Source organism: Arachis ipaensis, chromosome B07, assembly GCF_000816755.2.
Source record: "Arachis ipaensis cultivar K30076 chromosome B07, Araip1.1, whole genome shotgun sequence".
Classification (NCBI taxonomy): Eukaryota; Viridiplantae; Streptophyta; class Magnoliopsida; order Fabales; family Fabaceae; genus Arachis; species Arachis ipaensis.
The window spans coordinates 86,650,899-86,658,996 of NC_029791.2; the positions used below are offsets into that span (position 1 = coordinate 86,650,899).

Genomic DNA, 8,098 nt, shown 5'->3' on the forward strand with positions numbered 1-8,098 from the left:
GTTATCCTTTACTAGGTAAGGGAAAGTTAAACAAGTTGTACTGCCAGATCTAATCATGAGTTACAACCTACTTAGTTCAAAGGGATTGGCGTTGGTGACAGGATAGCAATCCAACATTTAACCCAACTATAAAATTCTCCTTCAATCCTTCCAACTCAAGAATTCCTTTTAATCAACTCCCTATCAAGTAATGAAACTACTCACGCATTGTAAATAAAGAATCCATGGCACATAAAAGGGAATTAAAAGAAGACATAATTATTGGAATTAAAATTGAATTAAAGAGAAATAATCCTTGCATTAATTAATCATAAAAGTATCTGAATGACAAAATTGAACATAACAAAGAACATGGAAGAATAAAACCAAGTTAAGAGAACAAACTAGAATGATGAAGTCTTGATGAGGAAATAACTCTTCTCACTGTTCCAATGCTAAGACCAATTGAAAATTAAAATCCTAAACTAGAGAGAAAAAAAACCTAAGAGAGAGAAAAACTAGATCTAAAACTACTGCATGACTATCTCTGTGTTGTTTCTGCATATTCTCTTACTTTAGTCTGCTGTTCCGGGCCGAAAACTGGGCCGAAATAAGGTCCAAAATCACCCCCATCGAATTCTACAGATTATGCAGATCGCACATGTCACGCGATCGCGTCGTCCATGCGGACGCGTCGCTTGCGCTTTTTCCTCTCCACGCGTTCGCGTCATCCACGCTACCGCGTCACTTGCGCTTTCCAATCCGCGCGGCCGCGCAAGCCATGCAGCCGCGCCACTGCGATTTGTGCTCCTTCGCGCGGTCGCGCGACCGCGTCACTTCTCGCTGGTTATCTCCTCAAATTCTTGTGTTCCTTCCATTTTTCCTAGCTTCCTCTCCAATCTCCATCTCGTTCATGCCCTATAAGGCCTAAAACACTTGACACACAGATCACGGCATCGAATGGAATAAAGGAGAATTAAAAGTAAATAATTAAAGTCTATAGGAAGCAATTTTCAAACATGTACTGAATTTAGGAAGGAAATCTAAATGCATGCTAAATTGATGAATAAGTGGGTAAGGATCATGACAAAACCACACAATTAAACACAATATAAACTATAAAATAGTGGTTTATCAACCTCTCCACACTTAAACATTAGCATGTCCTCATGCTAAATTGAAGGAGACAAGGAAATAAGTATGAACATGAAGAAACTCATGAAATGCAATGCAATCCTACGTATATAAATAAATGCAACTATATGATTATTGTCCACTTGATCAAAAGTAAATAAGCTCTTCAAAATAGTTACAAATCAAATTCCACTAATTTTATCATTATACAATAAAACCGATAAAAGTGCAAGAAGATAGCTTATGAAAGCAAGAAACATGAAAATTCAAGCATTGAACCCTCACTGATAATGTATGTACGCTCTAATCTCTAGTGTATAGGGTAATCACTCAATTCTTTTCTAGTCATATTTTCTAACTTTTGTTTTTCTCTTAACCAATCAACAACAGTTAATATACCAATGCAAACATCATGAGGTCTTTTCAGGGTTGTAATGGGACCAAGGTGCAGGTAAGGATATACATATGGCTAAGTGAGCTTTATAAATTGAATCTTTAATTAACCCAAGCTCTCACCTAATATACATATATTCTATATACTTTTAAATTCATGCTTAGCTACCCATAATTCCCTTTTTCAACCCATACTCATGTTTCAACTTTGTATTTTAATTCTATCATATGTGCATTGATCTTTGAATTCTGAATTTAACATTGGGGTAATTTTGTCCCCTTATTTATTGATTTAATTTTTTTTGAATAAATAAAGCTTATCAATGCACATAGATTTTTCATTCTTATATTTTCACATGAGTAGGTATCCAAATTCCCTTTAAATTTTCATGACATATTCCCTGAACAACTTTTGTTCCCGTAATTTCCCATACTTAACTAGCACACACAATTCTATCTTAAGCTAACCAAAGATTCAATTTGGGATATATAATTGTTTTTTTCGGCTTAAGGTTAGTAATGTGGTAAAATATCGAACAAATGGGAATTAAAGGCTCAAAGTGAGTTTAAACAAATGATGGCCTCAATCATGTGCAAGCATGTAAATATAATAAATACTAGACATATAAGATAAAACAAAATATAGATTACAATCATAGAGAAGTAAACACACAAGAATAAAATGATTATGGTTAAATAGTGTAACCATACATAAAGGCTCAAATCTTTCACAGGTTGTGTGTTCTTTAGCTCAAACATCATGTTCCAAATACAACTCAAGCAGATTTATCATAAAAATTTTGAAAAATTAGTGAAATTTTGTTTCAAAGATAGATTTTTAAAAGAAACTTATTGTCTTTTCAATCAAGTAGAACATGTATGCAACTATTCTAACCTATGCAATTTATTCTATTTCATAAAAGAAAGAAAGTCTAACTAAAATATCCTAATTATTAGTGCCAGAGAAGAGAATTTACCTCCGGAAGTCAGGTACTGACCGACCTCCCCACACTTAAGGCTTTGCACCGTCCTCGGTGCCATCTGTCAAAAACAGGGGTGGGCTGGTAGCAGTATCTCCACAGTCGGGACCATCATGGCTCCCGGTGCTGGTAAAAAAAGTGGAGTCCGGAGTGTCTGAGTCCTTGAATTTGCCCATGATCAGCTCCTTGAGGTATGTGAATCGGTGCTTGTTACGGCGCTCTCTCATCTTAGCTTTCTGTTCATGCCGATCCAACTTTTCAAGTAACTGTTGGAGCAATTTCTCAGTGGTAGATGCTTGTGGTGTTGAAGAAGGAATATCTTCAACTGGCTCAGTAGGCTGGCTTGTAGTGGCTGCTGAAAGTCTGAGGTATTTCCCGTTAGGGACATATTGATCATCTCGTGGAACCATGGCTTTGGTGTCCCCAGCTCTGTAGGAGACTCCGGCTGCTGAGACAAGATCTGAGACCAGGGTGGAAAAAGGTAGGTTGCCCGCGATTTGTACGTGTTCCATAGCATTCCAGATATGTCTTGAGAGATTCAGAGGTTGGTCTGTAAGGATGCACCATAGTAGAACAGCCATGTTTGCAGTGAAGGAGGACTCATGAGTACTCGGAAAGACGTAATGGGACATGATCTGTGCCCATACGTGAGCCTCCAAGGTAAGTGCAGAAGCCAAGATTCCCTTAGGGTGGGTACGGTGGTATCCATAGATCCAACGGCAGCCAGGTAAAGCGATGACTCCGAGAACGGAGTCCCAGTCAAATTGGTATCTCTGGCGCTGAAGGGTGGCTTCTTGAAAAGCGTCCATTCTTGCTGGAATAGGGGGAAGACTCAGAGCTTGCTGAATGGCCTCTTCTGTGATGGGGACTTGCTTTTGCCGGACATAAACAGACTGCAGGGTCAGTATGTAGAAGTTGGAGTAGAACTCAACTACCCAAGAGAGATTGACCTGCCTCGGCTGTCTCCGTAAGAAACCCCATTGTCTTCGCTCAATTTGCGGCTCAACAAAGGTGGCAATATTGGACGGAAGGGTAAGAAGGTATTCATTGTTATAGTTCCTTTCTGCCAGGATGGGGAACATCTGCTCACAGTAGCGATTGGAAAATCGCGCAGCGTCCTTTGCTGGAAAGGCTTTTTCCTTTTTGTCAACCTTTATTATCCTCTTGACTCATTTTGTTGAGGGCTTGACTGCGATTGAAGAAGGCTTTGCCACTAATGCTCTTTTAGTTCCTCTTCTTGCTAGTGGTCTGGAAGTTGCTTTCTCCTTTCCTTTCTTGGTGGCCATCCTGAAAGAAGGGAAGAGAAAGAAAATTAAATGCAAAGAGAGATATAGCAAGGAAGGAAACGGAAAAGAGGGTGAATGATGCACAGTAAAATGTAGATGACATTAACACATGCTCTCGAGTACATATGAAAAGCCATCAATGGGAAATAGCTAGTGCATAAAAAGACAAGTGAATGCAAGGTGTTTATTGGCATGCTGGCAAAGGGCATGAGTAGCATAGACCAAGCATTACTTTGTAACAAACCATCACGTTTGTATTGACAATTGAATTTAATTAATAAAATAATAGGGGGAAAGTTGTGAAAAGCAAGCATTGAATAGTATAGGAACATAGAGAAGTGCATAATGCCACATGGGCTTTTTCACAAACATATAGCATGCATGTTAAACAAGATGTAAAAAGTATGAAATTGAACATGCAAGTAATCCCCAAAAATAATAATAATAATAATAATAATTGTCAAATAAATTGTAACAAGTCACAAGCATATAGTGAGGGATAATGACTCAAAAAATTTCTAACACCATGTAAAAAGGGAAAAGAAGAATAAAGAAAATAAAAGTTCGAAAAGAAAAAGAAAAGAAAAAGAAAATAATAATATATACATAATATAATAAGAATGATAGAAAAGAGAAGAAGGAAGAAGAAGGTAAAACCTTGTTAATGGAGGAGAGAGAGAGAGAGTGAGATACAAAGGAGAAGGGGGGAAAGAAGAAAGAAGGAAGAAGGAGGGAAAAGAAAAATTAGGATTTGGAGGAAAGAAAGATAAGATAATTTGGCAATTGAGGGTTAGCTGTGCAGCGGATGCGACGCGGCCGCCTGGGGCATGCGTTCGCATGGGGGCACGTCAGGGGAGGGGGGCGCGATCGCGTCGGTCCCGTGGTCGCGTGACCTATGTTGCGCTGCTGGCGCGAGTGCAGCCTCGCTCCAGCACAACTCTCTGTTCGATTCATTTTAATTGCCAAAATTGGGTGACGCGATCGCGTGGGTCATGCGATCGCGTGAGTGTGCGTCAGAAAATAATTGACGCGGCCGCGTCGGCGACGCGGTCGCGTGACAAGGATTGTACTTCCAGCACCAATCCAGCACCACTCTCGCACAATATAGCATTGTGCACTGTTTTACGTCGGAAATGCAGGGCACGCGGCCGCGTGAGGCACGCGGTCGCGTGGGAGGCCATGATTTCCATGCGACGCGGTCGCGTGGAGTAATTTGTGCCATTGGCACGACTCCAGCGCTCCTCCTGCGTAACTTTCTGTTCATTTTTATTTTTCTTTACTCCTCCTGCCACGCGGACGCGTCGCTGGTGCGATCGCGTCGCGCGGCGAAATTTTTTTTTTTTAAGGAAAGATAAAGACATGTAATTGAAAGAGCACGGAAGCACTAATAAAGAGAAGGGTTATTAAAGAAGAAAAAATAAAAGTGAAGAAAGGAACGATCATACCGCGGTGGGTTGTCTCCCACCAAGCACTTTGCTTTTACGTCCGTAAGTTGGACGCTCCACTAGCTCAATCTGCTGCTATGTGGGGATCTTCCAAGTGGAAGATCTCAAACTCCTTATTTTTCTGCACCTTTTCACCATGGTACAGCTTTAGGCGGTGTCCATTAACCTTAATAAGTTCAAAACTTAAAGGATGGCTTAGGTGATAGGCTCCGTACGGTTCAGTTTTCTCTATTCTGTATGGACCTTCCCATTTTGATCTCAACTTACCGGGCATGAGCCTCAGTCGAGATTTGTAAAGGAGAACAAAATCTTCAGGTTGGAACTCTCTCTTCTTGATGTTTTGATCATGCACAGCTTTCATCTTTTCCTTCTATATTCTGGAGTTCTCATAAGCTTCTAGGCGAAAGTTCTCCAGTTCCTGTAGTTGTAGCTTTCTTTCAGTTCTGGCTTTCTCAATTTCCATGTTGCACTCTTTAACTGCCCAGAAGGCTTTGTGTTCGATTTCAACTGGAAGATGGCAAGCTTTTCCATAAACTAAGCGAAAGGGACTCATCCCAATGGGTGTCTTGTATGCTGTTCTGTATGCCCACAGTGCATCTTGTAGTCTGGTGCTCCAGTCTTTTCTATGAGGTTTTACTATCTTCTGCAGGATACGCTTAATTTCTCTGTTCGACACCTCGGCTTGTCCATTAGTTTGGGGATGGTAAGCTGTTGCAACTTTATGGATTATCCCATGCTTCTTCATCAATCCTGTTAGTCTCCTGTTACAAAAATGGGTGCCTTGATCGCTCACGATCGCTCGTGGTGATCCAAAGCGGTATATAATATGGTTTCTCACAAAGGAAACAACAGTGTTAGCATCATCAGTGCGGGTAGGAATTGCTTCCACCCATTTGGAAACATAATCCACAGCTAACAATATATAAAAATATCCACTAGAATTTGGAAATGGACCCATGAAGTCAATGCCCCATACATAAAAAATTTCACAGAAAAGCATATATTGTTGAGGCATCTCATCCCTCTTGGATATGTTACCAAATTTCTGGCATGGGTGACAAGATTACAAAACTCAGCAGCATCTCTAAAAAGAGTAGGCCACCAGAATCCACAGTCTAAGATCTTTCTAGCTGTTCATTGAGGGCCAAAATGTCCTTCACTCTCAGATGAGTGACAGGCCGTGTCCTCTACTCTCAGATGAGTGACAGGCCTCTAAAATGGACTGGAATTCTGATTGAGGTACACAACGTCTAATTATCTGGTCAACGCCATATCTCCATAAATATGGGTCATCCCATATATAATATTTAGACTCGCTTTTCAGCTTGTCTTTTTGATGTTTAGAAAAATGTGGAGGAAATGTGCGGCTAACTAAATAATTAGCAACAGGTGCATACCAAGGGACTACCTCAGATACTGCTTGCAGGTTGTCAAAAGGAAAATTATCATCTATAGGAGTAGAGTCATCCTTAATATGTTCAAGGCGACTCAAGTGGTCCGCTACTAAATTTTGATTACCACTCCTATCCTTTATTTCTAAATCAAATTCTTGTAACAGCAGTATCCAACGTATAAGTCTTGGTTTGGATTCCTTTTTAGCTAATAAATACTTTAGAGCTGCATGGTCCGAATACACTACTACTCTAGTACCAAGTAAATAAGCTCGAAATTTATCCAGAGCGAAAACAATAGCAAGTAGCTCTTTCTCAGTAGTAGTATAATTGGACTGGGCAGTGTCTAAAGTCTTAGACGCATAGGCAATAACAAAAGGATCCTTACCTTCACGCTGAGCCAGCGCTGCTCCTACTGCATGGTTGGAAGCATCGCACATGATCTCAAACGGCTGGCTCCAGCCGGGTCTTCTCACAATTGGGGCTTGAGTTAGAGCAGTCTTCAGCTTATCAAATGCTTGTTTGTAATCTTCACTGAACTCGAACTCAATGTCCTTCTGCAGTAATCTGGATAAGGGAAGTGCCACCTTACTAAAGTCTTTAATAAATCTCCTGTAGAAACCTGCATGGCCAAGGAACGAACGGACTTCCCTCACAGAAGAGGGGGAAGGTAAACTAGAAATAACATGCACCTTTGCTGGGTCTACAGAAATGCCATTATTAGATACCACATGTCCTAATACAATCCCTTGCTTTACCATAAAGTGGCATTTTTCGAAGTTCAATACAAGGTTTGTATCAACACATCTATCTAATACTCTAGATAATCCATCTAAGCAAAGGTTAAAAGAATCACCATAAACGCTAAAATCGTCCATAAAAACTTCCATACAGTCCTCAATAAGATCAGAGAAAAGGCTCATCATGCACTTTTGGAAGGTGGCTGGTGCATTGCACAAGCCAAAGGGCATTCTCTTATAAGCATAAGTCCCAAAAGGACATGTAAAAGCAATAATGGAAATAACCTGTATAACCATCTAAAAAGCAATAATGTGATTTACCTGACAGGCGATCCAGCATTTGATCAATGAATGGAAGTGGGTAGTGATCCTTACGGGTAGCTTGGTTGAGACGCCTGTAATCAATGCAGACTCTCCAAGCATTCTGAACTCTAGTTGCTATGAGCTCTCCATGCTCATTCTTTACGGTAGTGACTCCGGACTTCTTGGGCACCACTTGCACTGGGCTTACCCATTCACTGTCTGAAATGGGATATATGATACCGACCTCCAATAGTCTGGTCACTTCTTTTTTGACAACTTCCAAGATGGTGGGATTCAATCGTCTTTGTGGTTGACGGACAGGTCTTGCTCCATCTTCCAAAAATATTCTGTGCTCGCATACTTGAGGGTTGATTCCCACTATGTCTGCCAAACTCCACCCAATTGCCTTCTTATGCTTCCTCAATACATCAAGTAACTGCTCTTCTT

The 8,098-nt window shown here is 40.6% G+C and overlaps 1 pseudogene; it reads right to left on the minus strand.

The window, feature by feature from the left end:
- Nucleotides 1–7,369, minus strand: part of LOC107607436 — a 13,826-nt pseudogene extending 6,457 nt beyond the window's left edge.